The sequence below is a fragment of the Strix uralensis genome, chromosome 3 (genome assembly GCF_047716275.1).
Source record: "Strix uralensis isolate ZFMK-TIS-50842 chromosome 3, bStrUra1, whole genome shotgun sequence".
NCBI lineage: Eukaryota > Metazoa > Chordata > Aves > Strigiformes > Strigidae > Strix > Strix uralensis.
This window is the reverse complement of record NC_133974.1, coordinates 125,923,605-125,946,599: the sequence shown is the minus strand read 5'-3', so window position 1 is coordinate 125,946,599 and position 22,995 is coordinate 125,923,605. Positions and strand designations below refer to the sequence as shown.

At 40.0% G+C, this 22,995-nt stretch overlaps 1 long non-coding RNA gene across 2 annotated transcripts in view; it reads left to right on the top strand.

Moving 5' to 3' along the window:
• The first annotated feature begins 720 nt into the window (after positions 1-720).
• The window catches only part of LOC141941496 (uncharacterized), a 28,698-nt gene continuing 6,423 nt past the window's right edge, over positions 721-22,995 (top strand). For both annotated transcript variants that reach the window (XR_012628358.1, XR_012628357.1), the window contains exons 1-3: positions 721-975; positions 9,362-9,459; positions 21,541-21,711. This is a non-coding gene — a long non-coding RNA (uncharacterized LOC141941496). The remainder of the gene's footprint in view (positions 976-9,361; positions 9,460-21,540; positions 21,712-22,995) is intronic.

Here is a 22,995-nt window from a genome sequence, read left to right as displayed (position 1 = left end):
CGCGCCCGCTCGCCCGCCCGCCCGCCGCGCGCGCACGCCGGAAGCCGTCAGCGCCCGCCGCCGACCAATCAGCGCCGCGACACCCCCCCCCCACCGCCGCCGCCCGCCTCTTCCCCCCGCCCCGCCCCCGTTGTCATGGTGGCGGCGGCGGCGGCCCCGGTCCCCGCGGCCTTCCCCGTCCCCACAGGCCGCGCCCCCCCTTCTCCGGGCCCGCCGCCGCTCACCCCTCTCACGCCTTGCCGTGCCCAGCAGCCTGCCCCGCACTGGCTTTCCGTGCACAGAGCGGAATTGGGCAGCTGTTAACGAACGATTGATCATTAATATTGTGTTATTTCATAGCTCGACGTCCCAGAAGAGCTTTTACTCTCCCCGAGAGGTTTTTCCCAGGTCTGTTTGGCAAACAGTTTGGCAAACAGTTTGGTGGACTCCAAATAAAGGAAAGAATAGGTATGATCTCCTGCCTTGTCTCTGACAGTCCAGTATTTTTCTCTTGTGTTGCCCAAGATTCCACTGACTTCCACGAGACTGGAGAAGTCAGGAACAGCCCCCCCCCCCCCCCCCCCCCCGCCCTTTTTACCTCTGTGCCATGAGCTATGTCAATCCACTATGAACGACCGGCCTGTTACAATCAGGCATAGCGGAAACAATGTAAGCTATAAGTGCAAGCTTTTTGTATAGTTATATGAATCACATATAAATAATGGTGGTTGTAATGGTTTTTTCTGCCTTGAATTTTACAGACTAGGGGGAACAATCAGAAATTTTTTAAATACCAGAATATAAGCCATGATATTTGTCTTTTTTTTTTTTTTTTTTTTTTTAACATTAATCACATCCAGATATTGAGAATGAGAAGACAGGACATTACCTAGTAGGATGAAGAGGCTGTGCAAACAAACATGGACTAATCCAGTGCCATGCAGCTATAACGGAAGGACATCCTGGTCACTCTGGAGCAGGAACAGCTTTACCTGGGTATGAACTGCTCTCTAACATTCATATTTTAATCTATTTTTCAGGGCATGATGTTTTGATAGTTATACAAGTAAACAGTTTAAATTGCTGGCTGAAGCCAGATGCATAAAGCAATTGCCTTAAAAGCCTGCTCTTTGTCCAGAAAAATTAATTAATCTGTATATCTGAAATCACTCAGCTTGTTGAACCCAGCCTAGAGGGTTCACACAAGGGAACTGCACCCTGTTTACTGCTCTGTTGTTAGACTTGCTGGGTAATTCTGGACGCATCACTTAACCTGCCTATGTCTTAGTTTCAATAAGCTGGATATGGTACCACGCTGTATCATACTAATGCTCGTGAATAAAGCATCTGCAATCTCTGAATGAGAAATGTTTCATTTTGGGTTCAAATCATCTGTTGACTTGTCAGACAGAATGCTTCAGGTATGCCTCCTCATGTACTGCGATGACAAAATTTACTCTGCTCTGAGGCAAACTGTGTTTTTTAATTTGGCAGACCTGAAGAAAAAAAGAGCCAACCAAAGATCTTACAAACGGCCTTCACTAACTTTTCTGAGATTAGATATTCACTAGATCCTTATATATGGTTAAGATTTTTATTTTATTACATTAATGTACATCCCCTGTAACTTTTATCATGAGCCTTTTCCTATCAGGGATTTAGACTATAAGTTAAAGAAAACGCTGTATGACAAAGGGTTAGTTTGAGAACTGCAGTCAGAAATTACAGTGCAATTAAAGTCATTCAAGGAATAGTGATACTGAAGTCTGCCAATCACTGCAAAATAAATGGTTAATTTGCTGCTTCTAGCATAGCATATAAGATTACATATCAAAGGGATGCAAGTTCTGTACTGGAAGGAGGCCTATTAAGGAGGAACTTCTGTACTGCACGGTATAGTCAGTAAATCCGTTGCTGTTCTTGCTACCAACTATTGCTGTCAGTTGTTGGATAGCCTTAAAAGATTTTGGGGTTTTATTAAAGGTCACGTACAAAGTGGGAAAGGAAATATAATGTGGTTTGAACGGAAATCTATTTTAATACTTATTTTACTAGTTTAGTTGAACTGAGATATTATTTCTTGTTCTAAAGGAAAAAAATAAAAGCAGTGTCTGTAGGAAGAAAGCTGCAGAGCATGGTAGCAACCTTGTTAGTAACGGAAGGAAGTTTTGTTGTGGTCTGTACTTGTCAGTGGCATGTGCTGCGAGCAGGGTAACAGAGAACGTCTTCTCCATGACAGTGCAGCCACTGGTGTGTGAGTGGAGAAGATCTGTTGTTCCCATGAGTGGTGTTGAGGAACAGCGTAACACCCCAGAGATCCTGCGGAGTGTCTGTATTTGTGAAGTACGTGAACTGTGCTAATATTACAGTGTATTGTGTACTTATCAATAAATTACAGCTGCAGAGATTTAGTTTAACTACACCCAGAACACACAGGCATTGGTATTTCTTCTGAGGGTCAGTCGTATGATGCAAAGAAATCTTGAAGTGGAAAAGCTTAAAAATTAGTGAATTGATGGATGAAAGTACAGGGTACCATATACCTTTGAATTATCTTCTTTGTGTATATATTGCACATGTTCCATTCTGTGTATATTCTAGTTAGTGCAACTTGATTAGAAGGTTGACAAGAAATAAGCAAACAGAAGAAAATAATAATTTTCTTTCTATTTTCATAGTAATTTTGTATATATACTTCGTAACTTGGGTTTTTTGCAGTCAGTTGAAAAGTAACCTTTGCATAATACTGTGTAAATAGAAGATTTCTCTTCTGAAAAGCTAGTGTCCACTCACTGCTGCTTGTAAAGCCATGGAGGAAATTACCCACAGTTTCCTAATAGGAGAAGGTGTGGTGACTTGCTGTGACTTTTGTGAGAGAGCAAGTCTTCATGATAGAAGACAATAAAAGTATGATGACTGAGCAGAGTGCTGAAGCTTATCAGATGAAGTACTACAACTATCTTATACAGAGTTTAATAGACTTTTATGAACTTGCCGATTAATTGCCCCGTGCTTATCCTAATGCGCAGGCATAGAGAACAGAGGCAGGAAATGCTCAGAACAGAAAGGGAAAATGAGTTACTGGGACAGCTGTCCTACAGCTCTGCTCAGTGTAGCAGAGGAAGGAGGGTCTGGGAGGAGCAGATGACATCTCACACACAGCACAGCAAACAGGGTGTTTCTTAGCCCCGCTTCCTAAGGAGCCCGCTCTGTCAGTGTAGGTGTACAGGATTTGCACATGCCAGCTCTGGGCTGGCTGGGGAAACTGAGGCCAGTTCCTGTGTTGATGAGGCTGGTTCCAATGTTGTTTTGGCAGAGCAGGGGAAGGACATTCTACCTAAGTATTAGTATTAATCTTTTCATTAATCTGTTTTGTTTCTTTGAGGCATTTTTCCTTTGTCTCAGAATTATTTCATTACTCTACCAAAAATAGAAGATTAGAAATATTCACAGAAAGTGTCCCTTAGCTCGGTATCATTTGCTGGATTTATGAAACAGTGGATACAGTAAATTAAAAACATTCAGGAAGTCTGAATACTTCTAAACAGATCATGGTTTAAAGGGCAGATAAACCCTCGACAGACACACCTCCAACATTGTATGACTACCTTGTTAACATTAAGGGACTCTGACCTTTACCAAATCTTGAATATCTAACTTTCTTGGTTATCAAAACCAACCTCGCTCAGGTGCCAGAAGCAGTGTGGTCATGGTAGCCTACACAGGATAATTTTCTTGCTAAGAAAAGACAATGCTGGTGTCTAACTGCTTTGGACAAGAGTGCTCAGCAGGCCTGGATTTCTGTGAAGGACAAAAGGGTCTGGGTTCTCCTCCCTGTAAGCACCACCCATTCTGAGTCATCAGAGCTGGAAGTACTGGCATAAATGCAAAACATCTTCACACAGATGGTATGATCCCGTGTAGGTTACACTAGGATTCCTGAGTGAGATATTTGGTTGTTTAAATATGATGAGAACATGTTTTTACTGTTGGGGATTTTTCAATAACATTTCTTCATGAGGTGGAGAAAATTTTTTCCTCTTTAGGGTCACAGGGTTACCGAATATGCACTTTTATTTTTGTTGACTCGTTTCCAGATAAACACAGGAACACATTGTAAGGGTCACTTTGTTTTTTAAATTCAACTCAAATTCGGTTCCATGTAGCATCTCTAGTGTGTATCGCATCTGCCATTCAGAATTTTTAAAACACAACATCAAACAAAGTTATAGAGTTCAGACACTGTAAATTGTGATGCATTTTGATCACTGTATATGTGATGATGCTTTGTCACAGAGGTCCAGATCCCTGCAGGGCATATACTTACACTGATTTCACTGAAAGTTAGGGGCCACAAATAATTTTATGGTAAAGAAAATCTGCCTTTTCAGCTACAGCTTCTTATTTGAAACAGTTTAATTTCTGATGACCAAAGCTGAAACACTGAAATGTGCAGATGAGGTGTGTTGGACACTGGACACCTCACTCATGGTAAGCCTCTGGATGCTCTGGACCTGGCTCTCCGTTGCCCTAAATGTTTTGTAGTTGTTTAGGCATGTGCAGAAGATGCAAAGTATTAATAAATCTGAATTCTCCACTTATGTCACTGGTAACATTTTGTGGACACTTTTCAGAGATATAAATGGCAACCACTGGAAATTCAGAGTTTCAGGACTCTGATTGCCAGAGCTTTTGAGTTCTTTTTATACCAGCTGAAGTCAATAAAACCATTTTCTGAAAACTGGGTTCAAGATATTAAAGTCTGGCAGGCAAAGCAGGGTTTTCCAAAAGATAATCTCTGAAGAGATAATTATCTCATAGGGGAAGTCTGAGGCGGAGCCAGGACTAGACTCTCAGTCATCTGATACCCAGTCCTGTGCATTAACCACAATACTGATTTTTTAATACTGTGAGCTTGAACACTGACTTGTTAAAAAATAAATGCAGTTTTCAAAACTCATCCGCAGCGTATGTAAAATAGTGTTTTGTTATTTGCTGATGGTAGAATTCTGATAGCTGAAGCCTATTTGCACCTCATATTTTCAAAGAATATGATTTCAAATCAATTCATCCTTCATTGCTGTGAAGTTAAGCCCCATACAAGTGAATGTTACTTTTAACAAATTGATTAATGGCTTTTTTTTTTACCATTCTTCATCTGTTTTCTGCATTTTCAAATTTATTTTTTATTATTTTTTACATGGGCATATGCTTCGTTGCTGTAAAAACACAATGGAATGTTGTTGTTTAGAAAGAAAATACTGTAACATGCCATTGGATTTTAAGAATAGCCTTTATTATATTCTTTTTAATAGGAATACTTAGAAAAGAAAAAATGCCAGAGAACATGACACCTGAGGTAACAGTAATTTATGCGTATTATTTAACTAGTCTATATTTACTTGCAGTAATGACTTTGTGATAAAGTATGACCTGAACAAAACAAAGTCACTGGTAATTGAGCTAGCTTGCATTTGTGGACATGTATTGTCCACAAACAAGGTTATTGAATTTGTGATCAAAAGTTATTGTCAGCACCCCGTTGTGATAGATTGATCTGTAACAATTATGTATTTAACAGCTCATGTACAGTTTTCATAGAGATGACATCCTGCGATGTTTCACATATATAAGTGATTCAAAACCCAGTGTATGTTTTAGGCCATACACTGTATGGAGTCTAGCTCCACATGAGGATGAGTTGTGGGGAGAGTAAATGAAAGGTAGCATTGAAGTGTGTTATAAGGATCTGTTATTTTAATTAATCTGAGGAAAAAATACGTTCAGTGCATACTAGAAACTAGAAAGCAGTGAGTTTTTCTATTTCTCCTATGAAGAAAGGCTGAGAGAGTTGGGGTTGTTCAGCCTGGAGAAGAGAAGGCTCCAGGGATACCTGATAGCAGCCTTTCAATATATGAAGGGGACTTATAAGAAAGGTGGAGAAAGGCTTTTTAACAAGGCCTGTAGTGGCAGGACAAAGGGCAATGGTTTTAAACTGAAAGAGGGTAGGTTTAGATTAGATATTGGGAAGAAATTATTTAATATGAGGGTGGTGAGGCACTGGAGTGGGTTGCCCACAGAAGCTGTGGCTGCTCCCTCCCTGGCAGTGTTCAAGGCCAGGTTGGACGGGGCTTTGAGCAACCTGGGCTAGTGGAAGGTGTCCCGGCCCGTGGCAGAGCAGTTGTACTAGATGATCTTTGAAGGTCCTTTCCAACCCAAATCATTCTGTGATTCTATATGATTCTATGTGATTTTATATGTTTGCAATGACTGAAGCAAGATGAGGTGCGACCAGAAATTTCAGAGCAGAGTCCACCATGGCAGCAGGACATGTGGGCGTAGTAAATAGGCTGTCTGCAAGGATATTGGAGAGATTCAATCCTAATTGATTCAATCATGCAAGCATGCAGCATGCAAGAGGTTAGGAGATGGAAACATCTGTACCATTTGAAGGGTTTGGAGCACATGTCTTATGAGGAGCGGCTGAGGGAACTGGGGTTGTTTAATCTGGAGAAGAGGAGGCTGAGGGGAGACCTCATCGCCCTCTACAACTACCTGAAAGGAGGTTGCAGAGAACTGGGGATGAGTCTCTTTAACCAAGTAATAAGTGATAGGACAAGAGGGAATGGCCTCAAGTTGCGCCAGGGAAGGTTTAGACTGGATATCAAGAAGCATTTCTTTACAGAAGGGGTTGTGATGCGTTGGAATGGGCTGCCCAGGGCAGTGGTGGAGTCCCCATCCTTGGAGGTGTTTAAGAGTCGGGCTGACCCAGCGCTGAGGGATCTGGTGGAGTTGGGAACGGTCAGTGTGAGGTTAATGGTTGGACTGGATGATCTTCAAGGTCTTTTCCAACCTTGATGATTCTGTGGTTCTGTGATTGATTCTGTACCTTGGTTGTGGGATGCAGGAAAGCCTACTATGCTGCTGTGCTGCAGGGTTTTCCAAGCTTTCCTGCCTGACAGTGCCGGTCCTGCAACACTTGGAGAGCTCTATATAATACTTTGAAGACCAGGGAGGTTCAACTAAATGATTCATTTCAGAATGAAGTGCAATGTCTTTCATTAAGTAGCTTTTCTAGAAGGCATAAGGATTTTCAATATATGGCATTGCTACATGGTTTGAATTGCACCGCTCACTTTTTTTCAAAAGACTTGGATTTTTTTAAAGCCTTTGTTTTTAACGAAGACCAAGAAATGCTGGACATCTGCAAAATTGATGGATTTATGTGCAGTGCAGACACTCAGCACAATTACTTTTTTACCATACTCCATTTAGTGGTAAGAACTTTATTATATGAAAGTAACCCAAGACCTGCTTCAAAAATGATGTGCTTGCTTTTTTTGCCCCCTTTTTTTTTTGATTCCTAATGCCATAGCACAAGAGTAATAATATGTTCAGTATTGAGGTGAGAACTAGTGAGTACTGCTCTTGAAATTCCTAACTTCAGGCCTCTGGAGGCTACCCTGGTTAAACGAAGGCCAAAAACTTACTAAGATTGATAGTGAAAATGGGGAAGTAGCTCAAATAAGTGGATGCACCACTAGCTTAAAATAAGGAAAACCCTTCTTCTCTTGTTACACTGAAAAATATCTAAAACTTTCAATTAGCAGTTTTGCAGAGATTATTTACCCTGTATTTCAGATGAAATATGGCAAAACAGAAGGAAAAGGAAAGAAAATAAAGTTAGGGGTTTTTTTGTAAGTTGCAGGTGAAGATTGGGTGTAGTCAAGACATTTGTATGAGAATTTTTATGCTTCCTTACAAGGAGATTAGTGAGGTCTCAAGCTAGAAAATAACACAGGAATATGCATTTACTTGGATTTCAGTAGCCAGACTCGTGAAGAGAAAGTCTCAGATGTGAATAAAAGACTGCGAGGCTGTTGCCTAATTGATTAGAAGCAAAGAACTGTCAGACATCTGAAGTGTGCAAAGCACAATACTGTCCTTTAATTTCTCAATTTTTTGCAGTTTTGATGCCACCTGTACTTAAAGTTAGTTTTAATCATTGGGAAGAAAATGCAGCCTTTCTCCCTTTAATCTTTCTCCCTTTAATCAACAGTTTATAAATGCCGTTGCACATTTCAGGTGTCAGTAATGTAATTTTATCTGGCAATTGATTAATGTGCATAATAAAATGGATTGGCCTGTCTGTTGAAACACAGAACAGTGAGACACATCTCCTTTTTGAATTTTCATTAAGTCTAATAGTTTTGGATATCCATGGAAACGTAACTGTTTGTAAGACGGATACAACATATTGCATAGTTGCTCTGCTTCCTGTAACTGTAAATATTTGTGTCTGATTATTTTTGAAGAAACATCCTTTCTACATAGAATTAGTTTTACAAGCAAAGGGAGTATTAGGAGAAGCACCCTGATCAGGTTACTTATCAGCCAGTGAGTAACTAGGGATTTAAGACAGGAGGTGGCAGTCTTGAGTAGCAGCTCACGGCTGTTTCTGCTTAGTTAAACTCAAATCCGAACTGGAGTCAGAGCTGGGCACAAACTCAGGATCTGAGCCCTTTTTCTTAAACATCATAATGACAAGCAGCTTAGATAGTGAAGATGGCAACAACTAGCTTTGGCCTTTGTGCGTGATAATTAAAAATGTAGCTAAGTTATTTACTAATTTTAATGTGGGGTTGTATGTGTTTTCCTAGATTTTTTAATATTTGGATCAATAGTTGTAGAGAGAAAGACTGCAGCACAGGGGAGAGGCAGAATTTAATCTGTCTCATTCTCATCTGGGTTTATTTCTTCTAACTAGGAAAATCATATTGCAAACAAGAATAACTCCCAATAAAATACTGTATTGTTTTATTCAAATAAGAGGTGTGTCTAATTCTGGTCCTCCTTTTAAGTATCCTGGAAGGTTGGGTGATCCTTCATCCCCTGACTGTGGTCTGCAAGCAGGTCATGAGGTACTTCTATCTCCCTCACGAATTACCACAAAGTAATGGCAAGAGAACCTACTTTTATTAATAATATAACTGATTGAAATTTTCTAATCAACAAATCAGCACAAAACCTTTCAATTACCCAGTCTCAGCAGAGAGAGGAACTTGATGACATCGTTGTTTTTCCCTGTGAAAATGCTTAGTTGGAAAAAGACAGAAAAAGATTAAATGAATTACAGTAGCTACATGCAACATCCCGCTTCTAATCTTGTTGAAGAATGTTAACAGTACTATTCACTGGGACAATCAAAATGTAACCGAGAGTTCTGCAGCGTTGCTTATTTTCACTGGGTATTCACAGTGGGAATTTTACTTGTAAATTTTATTGTAAATTTTGTATATCTATTGATTGGTTTTCCCTACAGCCCCACATTTTAAAAATATGTATTTTGGATCAAATCTCAATTTACAATTTTTTCATTCAGATGCACATGAAAAGTCTTCCTTTAAAAGTTCGCAAAGCAACAAATCCTTCAAATAGAAGAAGTTGCAACTCTGCTCTACCTAGAAAGTATACATGCAGGTAAGCCTCGATCCACAACAGAACTTATTTTCTAAGCTTGTTTTTTTGTCACAGCCTGTAAACAAAAAAATACAATAATTTCTTTTTTCCCTGTGGCTTGAATCCTTTGGTTAGCATGTGCATGCACAAATCTGTCTGCTCCACACAGACACAATAGTCTACCTGGATGCAAGATCAGGTTTTGTGTTAACAGTCCAGTCCTGTTAGATACAGCAGACATTGTCATGAAACCTTTTGTTTAATCTTTTTTATTAAACAAACATTTTCCTAAGTTTGCATAAGCAGTTGCCCAGCCATGGCTTCCACACAGTCCCTTAATAAGTAGCAGGGTGTGGTGACTAAATTTCCTCAGAGGCTTTTCTTCCATCTGACTACCAAAAAGTAATTTATTCCTACAGTTAACATCATTGCTTTGTTTCTTCACCTTCTTCATCTGTTGGAGATAGATTCGTCAGTTAATAGCTGTCTTTTTAGTGCAAAAAGGTGGTGGGGGATGATTCTTTGAGCCTGATTCCCTAAAGAAATAAGGTTTATGTGATCATACTCTGTCTAATCCAACATTCAACACTAATAACATGGAACCCCGTTGGCCATTTCACTTCATATGGAAGAGAGACAGAGGACTCCAGTCTTCCAGCTTCCTAGTAATTTTATGAAAATGGATGGCTGGGAGGAGGAAAGAGATCCTACTACTACCTTCTAGTAAGGGAAAACTTGCAGTGTGAACTCATTTCTTATTAGACAACTGAAAACCCATTCAAGCTCTCCTTTGAGGCACAGATGTCTGAGATGCTAGTCTTCACTAGTTGCATTGCTGAGAATTTATTCACATAGGGATAGCTCTCACTTCAGTGGACACTAGCGAAGACAAGGCAGAGGCTATATTTGTACTTTGGGTTTATTGAAGTTCTACAGTGAGATGGTAACTATCACAATGTGAATGCTTGCCTCTCCTCTGTAGTGAATGTGAGGCTGTGCCTCTTCTGTGTAGATGCGGTACCTGGGTATGGTTGTCATGGTTCTCTTTCAGATAACACTGTCTTTAAACATTCCTGTATCCTTCTGAAGGTGGAATATACCGTACTTGATGGTGAAGAGGTATGAAACGCACACAATTTTTGTCTGTGACAAAACAAGTTATTTGTTCATTTAGAAGATACATAATAAGTTTCAAATATCAAAATGATGCTGGTTTAGATTTATTTGGGGCAAGATGAGCACCCGTCTTTTTGCATTTTTTAAAAAAGGCCACTGAAACTGTGATAGAATGTGCATAACTGGCTTAATTTAGATGATCAGTACTGATCAGTACTTTTAGGTTGAAGGCTGAGTCTTAACAGTTGTTCTGTGTATTAGTTTAATTTTCACTCCTTCACAGTCGTGTTTATGGGATTGGAAAGACAGAGCTTGTGGGGGAAATAAAGGTTGGAGGCTGTCTAGGGTGCAGTGATCATGAGATGATTGAGTTTTCGATCCTTGGAGAAACAAAGAGAGGGGTTAGTAAAACTGCCACCTTAGACTTCCGGAGGGCTAACTTTGACCTGTTCAAAAGACTGATTAACAAAATCCCTTGGGAGGCTGCCTTGAAGGATATGGGAGTGCAGGAAGGCTGGACATACTTCAAGAGAGAAGTCTTAAAGGCTAAGGGCCAACTGTAGGAGTTTCAATAAGGCCAAATGCCGGGTGCTGCACTTGGGCCACAACAACCCCCAGCAGCGCTACAGGCTTGGGGAGGAGTGGCTGGAGAGCTGCCAGTCAGAGAGGGACCTGGGGGTGTTGATTGACAGCCGGCTGAACAGGAGCCAGCAGTGTGCCCAGGTGGCCAAGAAGGCCAATGGCATCCTGGCTTGTATCAGCAATAACGTGGCCAGCAGGGACAGGGAAGTGATCCTACCCCTGTACTCAGCACTGGTGAGGCTGCACCTCGATGACTGGGTTCAGTTTTGGGCCCCTCACTACAAAAAGGACATTGTATGACTCGAGCGTGTCCAGAGAAGGGCAACGAAGCTGGTGCAGGGTCTGGAGCACAGGTCTGATGGGGAGCGGCTGAGGGAACTGGGGGGGTTTAGTCTGGAGAAGAGGAGGCTGAGGGGAGACCTCATCGCCCTCTACAGCTACCTGAAAGGAGGTTGCAGAAAGATGGGGATGAGTCTCTTGAACCAAGTAACAAGTGATAGGACAAGAGGGAATGGCCTCAAGTTGCACCAGGGAAGGTTTAGACTGGATATTTGGAAGTATTTCTTTACAGAAGGGGTTGTTGGGCATTGGAATGGGCTGCCCAGGGCAGTGGTGGAGTCCCAATCCCTGGAAGGGTTTATGAGTAGAGTTGACATAGCGCTGAGGGATCTGGTGGAGTTGGGAACGGTCAGTGTGAGGTTAGTGGTTGGACTGGATGATCTTCAAGGTCTTTTCCAACCTAGATGATTCTGTGATTCTGTGAAAATGTGCCAAAAGGTATTTTGCTCTATGAAAAAGCCCAATAACCTTGGGCCTTATTATGCCTGTGTTGCTGGAGAAATAGCATTTCCTTTTTTTAAGTAGGTGTTTTTGAAGCCTTAAAGATTCTGTTTATGTTTCTTGGTTTTCTTAGGACAACAGTAGCCGCAGCCTTGGCTAGTTTAGAACATGGACAGATGTTTTGTTCCAGATCTGGATGTGCAGAGCAAAGAGATTTTCCATCTACAACCACATGGGTCCTTCTAGCTGCTACATACTGACCTGTCACAGAGCAGGTTTTGTGAGTTCTCCCTAATTCATATTAGGCACAATTAGGTAGATTATTTTAAGCAGTTTAAAATTCTGGTCTGAGATATGGCAGCTGGCTTTGCCTCACCTGAGTTAGCAGTACTCCCATAGCACTCTTCTGTTAGCACATCTGAAGAGTGGTGAGGAACTTCTGCAGTTGTTAATCCTATCCGCTGGCATTGCTAGATGTGGAAGAAATCATCTGTACATGACCTGAAGCCCTGTTGATAATGCACAAGCATATGGCATCACAGGCAAGACTTCTGCCTGCACAAAACATAAATTAACACCATTTGGGGGCTTGAATATTTAAGCTCAACAAACAGAAAGAAAAAGATTCACTCATATACTTTTACAAACTAATGCCAGTGAGCAGAATCACATTTTAAATAACGCCACATATAAAAATGGTTTCTTACAGTTAGAAAAATTGTAGATAGGTGGAAACAGAGTAATTGAAGAACTCTTTAGTGGTTTGAGGCATTAAGGAGATCTATTCTGAGTGTGGAAAAAAGTCCTCATTAAGTATACATTGGAGTTTTTAAGAAGAAGATGTAGTTGAACTGTAACTTGGACTGTGAATGGCATGAGCAGATATTTAGGGAACCCTAGCTCTCTGTATGGTAGGAAAGTCTAAGAGAAATGAGCAAGTAGGTCCATGAGCAATGGAATCACTGAAGCCTGGTTTCCAGTGGCTTTGTGTCTCATGCAAGTTTTTCCCCTGGCCCGGATGGTCTTTGTGTCTGTCCTAGATGGATTGTCTGACATCTGATAAGATTTTGCCACATCCTTTTCCATGGCTGGAGGCACCATGTGGATGTCCTCTTCTTCCTAGCTGGCTGCTTATTTTCACTAAACTTGTGACAACTTTGTATCTTGAAACCTGTGATTCACTTTCAAATTTAGTTGAAAAGCAGACACTGAATTCAAAAGTTACTCCAAAGAGGAAGTGAAGACAGCAAAATAGGCATTTATACACAAAATATGATGACAGAGGCCTTTTTTCCTTAGGAAATCAGAACAGTTGGAGAAGGCACTTCCTCTAGATTTGGTGGTTTCCAGCACAGGCAAGGTCATCTCAAATTGGGGCATAGAAAGGGTAAATGGAAGCAGCACTAAAACCCACGTTCACATTGCAGCCCTTGAAGCTGTTTTGTAGAGAGCTGGGGTACAGGTTTACAACATTGCACTCTTGTGGTGGGTTTGTTGGCATTTATTTGGAACTTGGTTATTTATTAGGTGAAAATATGTATAGTTAGAATTCCAGGTGTTGATCTAACTCTCTACGTAGATTACAGTTTTTTAACTATTTGTTAGGCAGGTGTTACTGATATGATTCATTTTGGTTAACCCATTAGTCATTCCAAAGTAATATATTTTTTTTTTTTTCTAGGTGGGAGCTGCAGTGGGTATGAATGAGAAAACAAAATCCATTAACAGGTGCATAAAACAATCTACCTGAACATGTACCTAGATCAATTTTAATAGGCACATTTTGTGAACCAGAACAATTTTCTGCAGTTCTCATCAACATTTTTATCAAATCTTCATCCCAGTAGTTCAATACTCCATTGTTTCGCTAATGCTTTGGTTGACTTGAAAAATAACCCTCCTTTGACTGTTTGAGAACCTGTAGCTGAAATATGTGGTAGTGGCAGGCTGTGCTTTTGTCCTAGGAAAAAAAATAAATGCTTAAATGGAAAATGAAATAGGAAACTATCAGAAGAACTGTTCAGAATAAACAGCTGTATGTTTTTCCCCTCTGCTTCTGAAAACTTCATTTAGCTCCAGACATGAGTTTGAATAGCCTACCTGATGTTTGCTAACACAAGCTAAAAATTTATTCTATACAGAGTAATGTATACATCGTCTCAGACTTAGTAAGAAAAAAAGTAGGTTTCATGTAGATTATGTCATTGCATGTAAAAAATCAATACATGTCTTGACTGCACAAACCAAAATGCTTTATCTAGGTGCTTATACAAGTGCAAAAGTTTTTCCACAAAATACAAAATATCTGTTGAGATAATTGGGATGGGAGAATCTGTGTAGGTGGGTGTGGTAAAAAGACTTACTTGCCTCAGTGGAACTCTCAGTAAGAATGTACCAACCCCTAGGGCTTGTAACATAATATTTCAGTTGAACTATAACTTATGCTTCTAGAAAGTGTAATGTTTCTACAAGAACTATATGTAGACTAGACCCTAGGATGTGTTGTCTTAACAACACAGCTCTCATCCAGGGATAAGTTCTTTTTAAATCTGAGGAAGTTAATTTCTACTCCCCACTATTATATCATTTCATATATTACTCTATGAGATAGCAGATTTCTGTATTCAGTTCCTGCCTTCCAAGCCTTACTTTTTCAATTCTAATAAGCAGTTAGCTTGCAGGGCATAAGCCCTACTTTCAACAGCTGCAGTTTATAATAATGAACAATACTGAGGTAGTTAGATTAGGATTCCCCTCTTTAAGGAATTCGGGGTGGCGTCAAACCTGCCAAATTACTCTTTCACAACACTCTGATATAGGTGGTGTGACTGGTGTGTTCAAATGACTCCTGCCTGAGCAGTGCTGGGGTTGTAAACTAGCACAGGTATCTTGACTGTTCAGGTCTGTGCTTCCATAAGCTTAGCCAACATCTGAATCAACTCCAGGGCCAAGAAAGGTAGTAGTAGTGGGTTTTCAGGCACCTTAGACCATTTTCTTGCATTGAACATAATATTTGACAGCAGGTTAGAACTGAGCCTTGGGTATCACCTGTGAGTTTGCTGGGTACGTACAGTAAACAAGAGTCGTCTTCCAATTTAAGGACTCCTTTAGGTATTATGAAGGTTAAGTGTCTGCTTTCTGTTTATATCAACACTTTATGTACTACAGGAATCTAAATGAGTAGTTTGGGGTGCTCTTTGCACAGTAGGCAAACAAAATGGTTCTCCTGATTCTGTGAGGGGAAGAGGTCTTTTTGTGTGACCCTGTCAGCAGACATGGGTATGTGTTCATGGCTGCAGAAGGGGCAAATGGTTATGGAAGCTGGTGACTAGGAGAGTACTTGTGAGAAGTATCGCTACATGTTTACTCTAGCCTGAATAGTCTTCATTTGATGCTATGTATTGGAAGTGTCTGTATCATGGAAAAGAAGATTTAACCACAAAGACTATGTAGAGTGTGACCCTGGTGCCCGAGAGCACAGGCCATACCCTTAGCAGCCACAGTCTTCCTCTTAACATGCTCAGTGTAAGTCACCGCATCTCAGATCACATTTTCCAGTACCACTTTCAGTGTTCCTTGGGTAGTATTTTCAATATTTCAGTGTAAAAATTACCTGTTGCTCAAGAATATTTCACTGATTTCATTGGCAAATATCTAAGAAAATCTGACAGCTACAGGTCAAGAACAGGACAGTCTTTCATTTAGTTTCTTTTCCTTTCCTCCTCCCCATTTTTTTTTTTTCTCCTTGAGGCTGGCAAAGCCTTGCGGGAAGGGGATTTTTACTCTCTGGTCTCATGCCCTGAAATATGACCTCATCATTCCAGACCAATTTGTGGTAGTCATTTAGCAGTACCTCTGCTAGATATGGGGATATTAAAGTTAACAAAAAGCAGGTAGTTTAACTTCTAGAACCCAGGCTAAAAATTTAGTGCCTAAGTATGGAAAGTCTGTTTATTTCCCAGTGAAAATGAATAGACTGAATTATTGAGACAATAAAGATGGAATCCCACAATGGTATTGTACACGGCTTTGCTTTTCTTATTGAAGAGAGCTCAGAATTAATTGATAAAGTAAAATGAATTACACCCTAAATTCCAGGCAGCTTCCCTCAGCAAATGGTCAATAGTCAATAAAGAGTAACAGGCAATTCAGAAAATGATTCGTACCCTCTGTCTTTGATACCCATTCCAGGGTAGAGGAACTCATCCCTCGGAAGGAAGAAGGGATGCTGTCTTGTATGTGCAGCTGTCATTGCTTCGCTTTCAAATTAACTAGCCTATCCAACCTGTTCCTGTTACTGGAAACAAATGAAAATGCAGTCAGTATTTGCAAATGCAAAGTTCTGCAGAAATAGAATTCATTCTGCTATATTTCACCCTGCTCCATAGAGCAGCAGAGAAGATTTTTTAATTTACCCATTAAGAACAAAGTGCTGATTTGTCTCTGTGGTTCTTGGAAACCGTCTTTGCTCTGCTATTTCCTGTTATTTTCTCAAGCTCTGTATTTCAGAGGTGAATGGGGACCTACTCAAAATCTCTGTGTTTGTAGCAGTATGACATGATTCCTTGGACAGATATAGATGGGTGTTATTTGCCAGTAAAAAGGGAACGGAAGGCAAAAGCATGGCAGAAAGTTTTCTCATTTTAGTTCTGAGGATTTGCTGCTTACTACCAATGCACCATGGTTAACAGCCCTCCCCAACACTGACCTTGCTTGACACGTTCAGCAGAGGCTGCATGCTAAATCTCACTTCCTGAGACTTACAGCACTTTGCATGATTGTTGCTCCTTTCATCCTGAGACACACTTTACATGGCCACACCGTAGACGGTCCCTGCTCGCTTTTGTAGCCTTGGCAGCGGTGCTCCGCAGCTCCTTTCACATAGCTCTGCTGCAGTCTGACATTGGGAAGTTGTCTGCAGGCCAGACAGTGCTGCAGGAGAAGCAGCCACTTGTGAACAAAATTTCTGGCTGCATTAACAGATGATTAAATTTAAAGACAAGGCATTGCCATGGTGTTCTTTTGAATGATCGTGGTGCTTCAGTGTATGCTGCTGTTGACATACGTAATTTAGAGAATTTTGTTCATGTGTGTTGGGAGAGTGGAATATAACACTGCAGTGATCTGACACCTCACCTACATTGGTGGCCTTATTTCAAACCTTTTTGGATGCCAAATTGAATAAAGTGCTTTCAGAATCCGTGGATGACCTGGCAGGAACTGAATGATTGTCCTTAAAACCATTTGTACTTTCTGTTTTGTGACCTTGGCAGATCAGTGCTTGGGGAAGTCGTTCACATGCCATCTGCACCTGCTAGCTTTGCCATGCAGAGATAGGCCATTTCCTTTCCAAACATGACTGGCTTCTGAGACCAGTGGGAAATTGGCAGCTCTTATATGAAAGCAGTAGATTCCAGTTTCCTCTTTCGGCTTTTCACTGAGATAGGAAAGGAGTTGTTATTGTATGGTCCCAGTGCTCTGTGTCAGAGCTCTCTTCCCCACATAACTGCTTTTCCAGTCATTCAGAAACAGTTTGTCAATAGTGTACGGCATCGTATCTTGTATTGTGCATGAGATTGCCCCGAGATCATTTCTTCCCAATATCACTGACTTAATTCTAAATGGAACTGCACAACCTACAGTGAAAATATTTCCCTCTTCTTTTGTCTCTTGGTCTTTCTTCCTCATTTCTGTGAAAGAATAAGAGAGTGCAGAATAAAGTGGCTGTCTGGTGGTAGGACTTAAGAAACAACATAGTGGAATTGAAGTGTACTTTTCTCCCTATTTCTTTGTCATATCAAAAAGATGAGGTGAAGTGGCATTTGCTGTTCTTTCAGTTCTCTTCTCCAGAAGTGATGGAAAGCTGTTGCGATTTCTTCTTTGTAAGGGATGTTTAAATCAGCAGGTAGGGAATCAGTGGTGTTGGGCAGGACACAGGCAATTGCCTCATCTCCAGCCTGAGGTATCACCTTTGCAGAGAACTGCAAAGGAGCTATGTTGCTAACAGCAAGGTGGTGAATTTTGTTTCCACTTTTAACAGCATAAAGCAGCTGCACTGGCTTCACAAGTGATTCAAAGATTTGCTCTCCCTGAAAGTTAGGGTAAATTGTTTGCTGCGTCCAATGTGTGTCTTTATAAATGTGCACTGTCTTTTCCTTCCTGTCAGTTACTGGAGATGGAGATGGAACCATGTGTTTTTGTCTCTGCTTTCATGTAGCGTTATTAATGAAACAGGTAATCCTATTTGTCTTAAAATCAAGGCAAGTATCTCTTGTGTTCTGTCCATCTGTTCCAGACACCAACAGCGTGCTCATCACCATGGTATTGGAACAGTCTGGTACACAAATAGCAACCAGCAGTTATTAACATAATATTATTACTTGGTCCATAAAGCTAATATTGGCAGAGATAACTAGACATCACACACTGTGAGATAGTTTCTCAGCTGATGTACTTTGTTCTGCCAGAATATGATAATATTCTGTATAAAAATCAGTAAAAGGATGCATTTTTATTATTTCATGCAAGCAGCATAAATTGCCAGTAAAATATATACCAAAATCTTCTCTTTACATCAGTAATTTACAATCCACTGCTATCTTGCTGTAGAACAGCATTCTTCAGAAAACAAAGGGGTTTTTTTACATACTTTAGATCAAATCAAACCACTGAAAGTTCCCTTTTTCCCTCCTTTCTCCCCCAGTTGTTGATATAGACTGATACAGGAGTGGCTTTTTACACGCAGAAGGCCATTTATCTCAAACTTGAACTAGACAAGTTAAGGTTTATTCAGCACTTGATCTCCTTCTGTAGTGTTGGAGGGGTGACGTGTGATTGCAGCCCACCAAGTCACTTTGTGCACACGCTAAAGCAATTGCTTCAATACCTTTTGAAAAGTGTAAAACTCACTCTCTGCTTTTCTAGCCTGTGGAAGGAACATGGACCTTTCTGACCAACTTTTTTCAAGATTTAGCTTACCAGGGAAGCAGACTGCAGTCCCCCAAAAGATCCTGAACACCCTACACAATTTGGAAGTTCCCTACCTGTCTTTACTCCTCTTCATACATCTCATTTGCACGTGTTCAAAAGTCCAACTTCAAATGTCTCCTTTTTGTTTGGTCACCTTTCCTATGATGCAATGTAAAGATTTTTTTTTTTGGAGTTGAACAGCCACACTTTTAAAATCTTTGCTACTTAAATTGCTGGTTAAAATGAGTAGATTCCTCTCAGGTGGCAATTTGTGCTGATCTGGTTAAATGAATAGCCCATCTATATATAATTTTTCTTCCCTTCTTAATCAGAATATATTCCTGGGAGACCTATTTTGCAAGCTTGTCTACAGAGACTTCCATACAGAAGCAGGATGGAGCCTTTACAGATTGCAGCTTCGCAGTTGTAGTGTTATAACTATGAAAACAAAAGTGAAACCAAGGCGTTATAGTTCCTACTTTTTATATACAACTTTTGCTTGCTTTAGATGCCAAATTGCTGCTAAAATAACATTTCTGTAAGCATTACAGTGTCCATACAAGGGCTGCTATAATGAAAGGGAATGTCTTTATCTAAGCTGGTTGTGATTATGTTGGTAGGCACAAGCAGATTGCATCAGCCATTATTACTCTTCCTGTGAACATGAAACTTACTGTTTGTGATATTGGTTCAGTCTCCATTTTTATATCAATAGCTTTTTTTAAAAAAAAAAAAGTTAACTACAATAATTAAACTTTACAATAAACTAATTAAAAATGTAAATGGATTGTTAAGAACACTGTTGCCAAATGGGCTGTGTATGTGTGGTGCCTAACTGAAATGGATAGAAAGACCAACAGGAATCTTGTTATAAAAACGGCGGCTCATTCCCTAGAGTTCAGCTCTGCCTTGAACACTCAGCTTTCAGCTCGACTGTGGGAAGAACTCTAAAGTACTGGGTGACTTTCATGCATGTCTAGATACAATGAAGGGCAAAGTGCAGCATTTTTATCCTGTCATTCCCTTTTATCAATCTCAGTTATTAAGCAAGTGATGGATATTAAGATCAACCTTGCCTTAAACATTTAATAGACATTTCTTATTAAACAAACTACATGTGTCCCATTATATTTCCTTCAGGGCCTGTTTCTCATTGGATGTATGCCAGACTGTCCTTCAGGATGTAGTCCAGCGAGTAGGAGAAGACATGTGTTTGAACTTGGCATCATTGAAATGAACATAAAGCTATAGTTGGAACTTTCTTAGAACACTTCCTTCTGTCTTGCTATAGTAGGCCAGTATCTTGGTTCTCTGCAGTCAATTGCTTTGGAGCAGTGTTATTGCAAAGAATGAGTCATTTCTGGCTCAGTTTAATGGGTTTATCAGGACTGAAAAAGCTATAGCTGGACTAAATGCCGTATCCACAGTTCATTTTATGTAGCTCTTATCATGTACAGTGACTGCCCACCAAAAGAAAATGAAGATGCATCGCTTCAGCTTTTATAAGAAAGATCTGTAACAGGTTTTGTTGTATCCATGAATAGAAAGTCGTTACAGAGGTCGTTAGCTTTCTCTGCTCCCAAGGCTGCAATGTACATCGCAACATTACACATTGTCACTGCACAGTTTCCCCTTGTCCTCTTAATTTTAGAGAGGTTGCATCCTCCTTGGTAATCTTTCAGGTTTATGACATGGAGCATGAAATGTAACCACTAAAATAGGCTGGATGATTATTTTGCACAATTTTGAATGACTACTCAAAGTAGGACCTGGGGGAGAGTATGGCCTCGTAGTTTTGTAGAACTAGATGCCTCCCAAAATCGCTGCTCTGAGTGGAGTGGTCATTCAGTTTGCCAAGTGTTAAATTAGTACGTGGACATACTCTAGAAAAGATCAGATGAACTGTTTTGAATTAATGAGGGAGGCTGAGGTCTCTGATACTGTTAATTACGTGTTGATGGAAAGCACAGTAGTCCCTTGCTCTTTCTGACCTGTAGTATTAGAACAAAAAAGCAACGAAAAATCATCACAGCAGAAGCTGTCACCCTTGTTCCCATGTGTGCTACATCTCTTTCATGAGGATCTCGTTGATACCAAATAGGAAAGCAAATGTAGTGGTCCTGATTATTATTCTTCCTCAAGTGCCATCTCACATAATAGGCCTCTGTGGCTTTTTGCCCCACCCCACTTTTTGATCCTCTTGATTTAGATATAGATATTACTATGTCTTTTGAACCATGTATTTTAGCAGATTTTATATTTGGTCGTAAAACCCCAGCTATGGAATGAATATTACATGGGGCAATATTGTGTTAGATAACAGCCTAATTTGAATAGTTAATCCCATGTATTCAAAAGGTGACCTTTTTTTGCATGGTACAAAAAGAATCTCATTAGTTAATGAACATAGGCAATGCATGCAGTGTGTAGGGAGTGATTGTGTTTAACTATGAATTACTTGATCTTTAAATAGCTTTTTTTTTCTTAAGGTAAAAGGAGCAAGTAATTTCAGTACCCTATCTTGAATAACATTCTTTGTAATTATTTTTCACCACAATAGCCAGTGGAATGTAAATAGTTTTTTTAATTTCTTAGCGGCAAATTTATAGCTCCTGAAATGATGTATCTGTTCTCTATCCTTTTGTTTGCTTTTAGGGAGAGACCAGAGCTGCTTCATCAGTACCATCTCCATACTGCGGTTGGTCTCAGGAAAAGGACTGCATTGATGAGTTGGTACAACACCACTCCCAGCCATGGAAGAATACATCTTACAAGAAAATCCACAGGTGACCAATAGGCCAGACTGGTCATCCCTCACCCACAGTGGTAAGCAGTCTTTTGAGATCTGGGAGAAACATTCTGGTATACCTGAAAATCAGTCTAGATCTAAATTAAATTAAATTAAGCATCTAAATACAGAATTTGGAATTTAACATGGTGTGCCTTATGAACAAAAAAAACCCCAGAAAAATGAATTCCCAGTGTGGATATTTTAGTCTTGAATCATGCTTTTCTACTGCATTTCAGCAATGTGTCCTGTATCTTAATACCTTTGCTTTCATGTTTGTTTGGTTTTTAAGTTTTTTAGTTATAACACAATGTTGTTTAGAATCAACTTAGCACCCTTCCGTTGTGTTGAGTGGGTCCAGTGAATAATGATTGCAGCCTGCTAGTAATTAAATGTTGCTGCCTCTTAGCTTAAAAATGAAACAATTCTATGGAATTTAAGTTTCTTCCTTTATTTAGGTTGTGTGTCTAAATAGTATGGATAAGTGTACCAGACCAGTGCAGACACAGTGTAATCTTAAAAAAAAATAAAATTAAAAAAGCAAAAAGAAAACAGAGAGGGAGAAGAGGAGAGTAAAAAAGTGAGAGAAGGAAAACAAATTCACCCAATCATTAAAACTTCAAACTGCATGGAAAATTTTCCACACTTAGCTGAATCCTGAGTGTAATTTCCTAATTTTGCCTTTGTACAATCCAGGCAAAGGTTCATGCCTGTACTCATTTTCACTCACAGATGGGTCTTCAAAATTTGCAAGTGATAAGTCGTGTAAAATAGGATGTATTGCCTATTTGTTGAAGCCTATGGGTATACCTATTTCAATAAAGTAAAAGCTAGGTTCCTTACTATTTGTGGACTAAAGAACCCATTGAAGGCTTGCTTCTTATATTGGCTTTACTACTATGCAGAGCTTTACCACTTGAATTCACTGATTAGTGTTTTAAGCAGAATGAAGCCTTTATTAATTTTCTTTTTTCAAAATCCACTTCCAAAAATCACAGTATTTCACTGTTCAAAGACAGTTCCTTACTTCTTCAAAGACTTTATTAAACTGATCTGTACCATCCTCCTCACAGGGCTGTAGTGGTATACCCTCATATGATATAAATGATACAAGTGATGAGCTGAAATGATAGGGATGATACCTAATCGTGCACTGACATCTGAAGGATTTTAAATAAAGGTTATCAATGACAGGTCTGTAAGCTAGCCTCAGTTAGTTCTGGTCTGTCCTGCGTTAGAAGGAAGATGAAGGCATTTGACTCTTTTAACATATGCAGAGCCTGAGCTTTTCTCCTTGAGCTTTTGTTACATTTAAGGGTTCA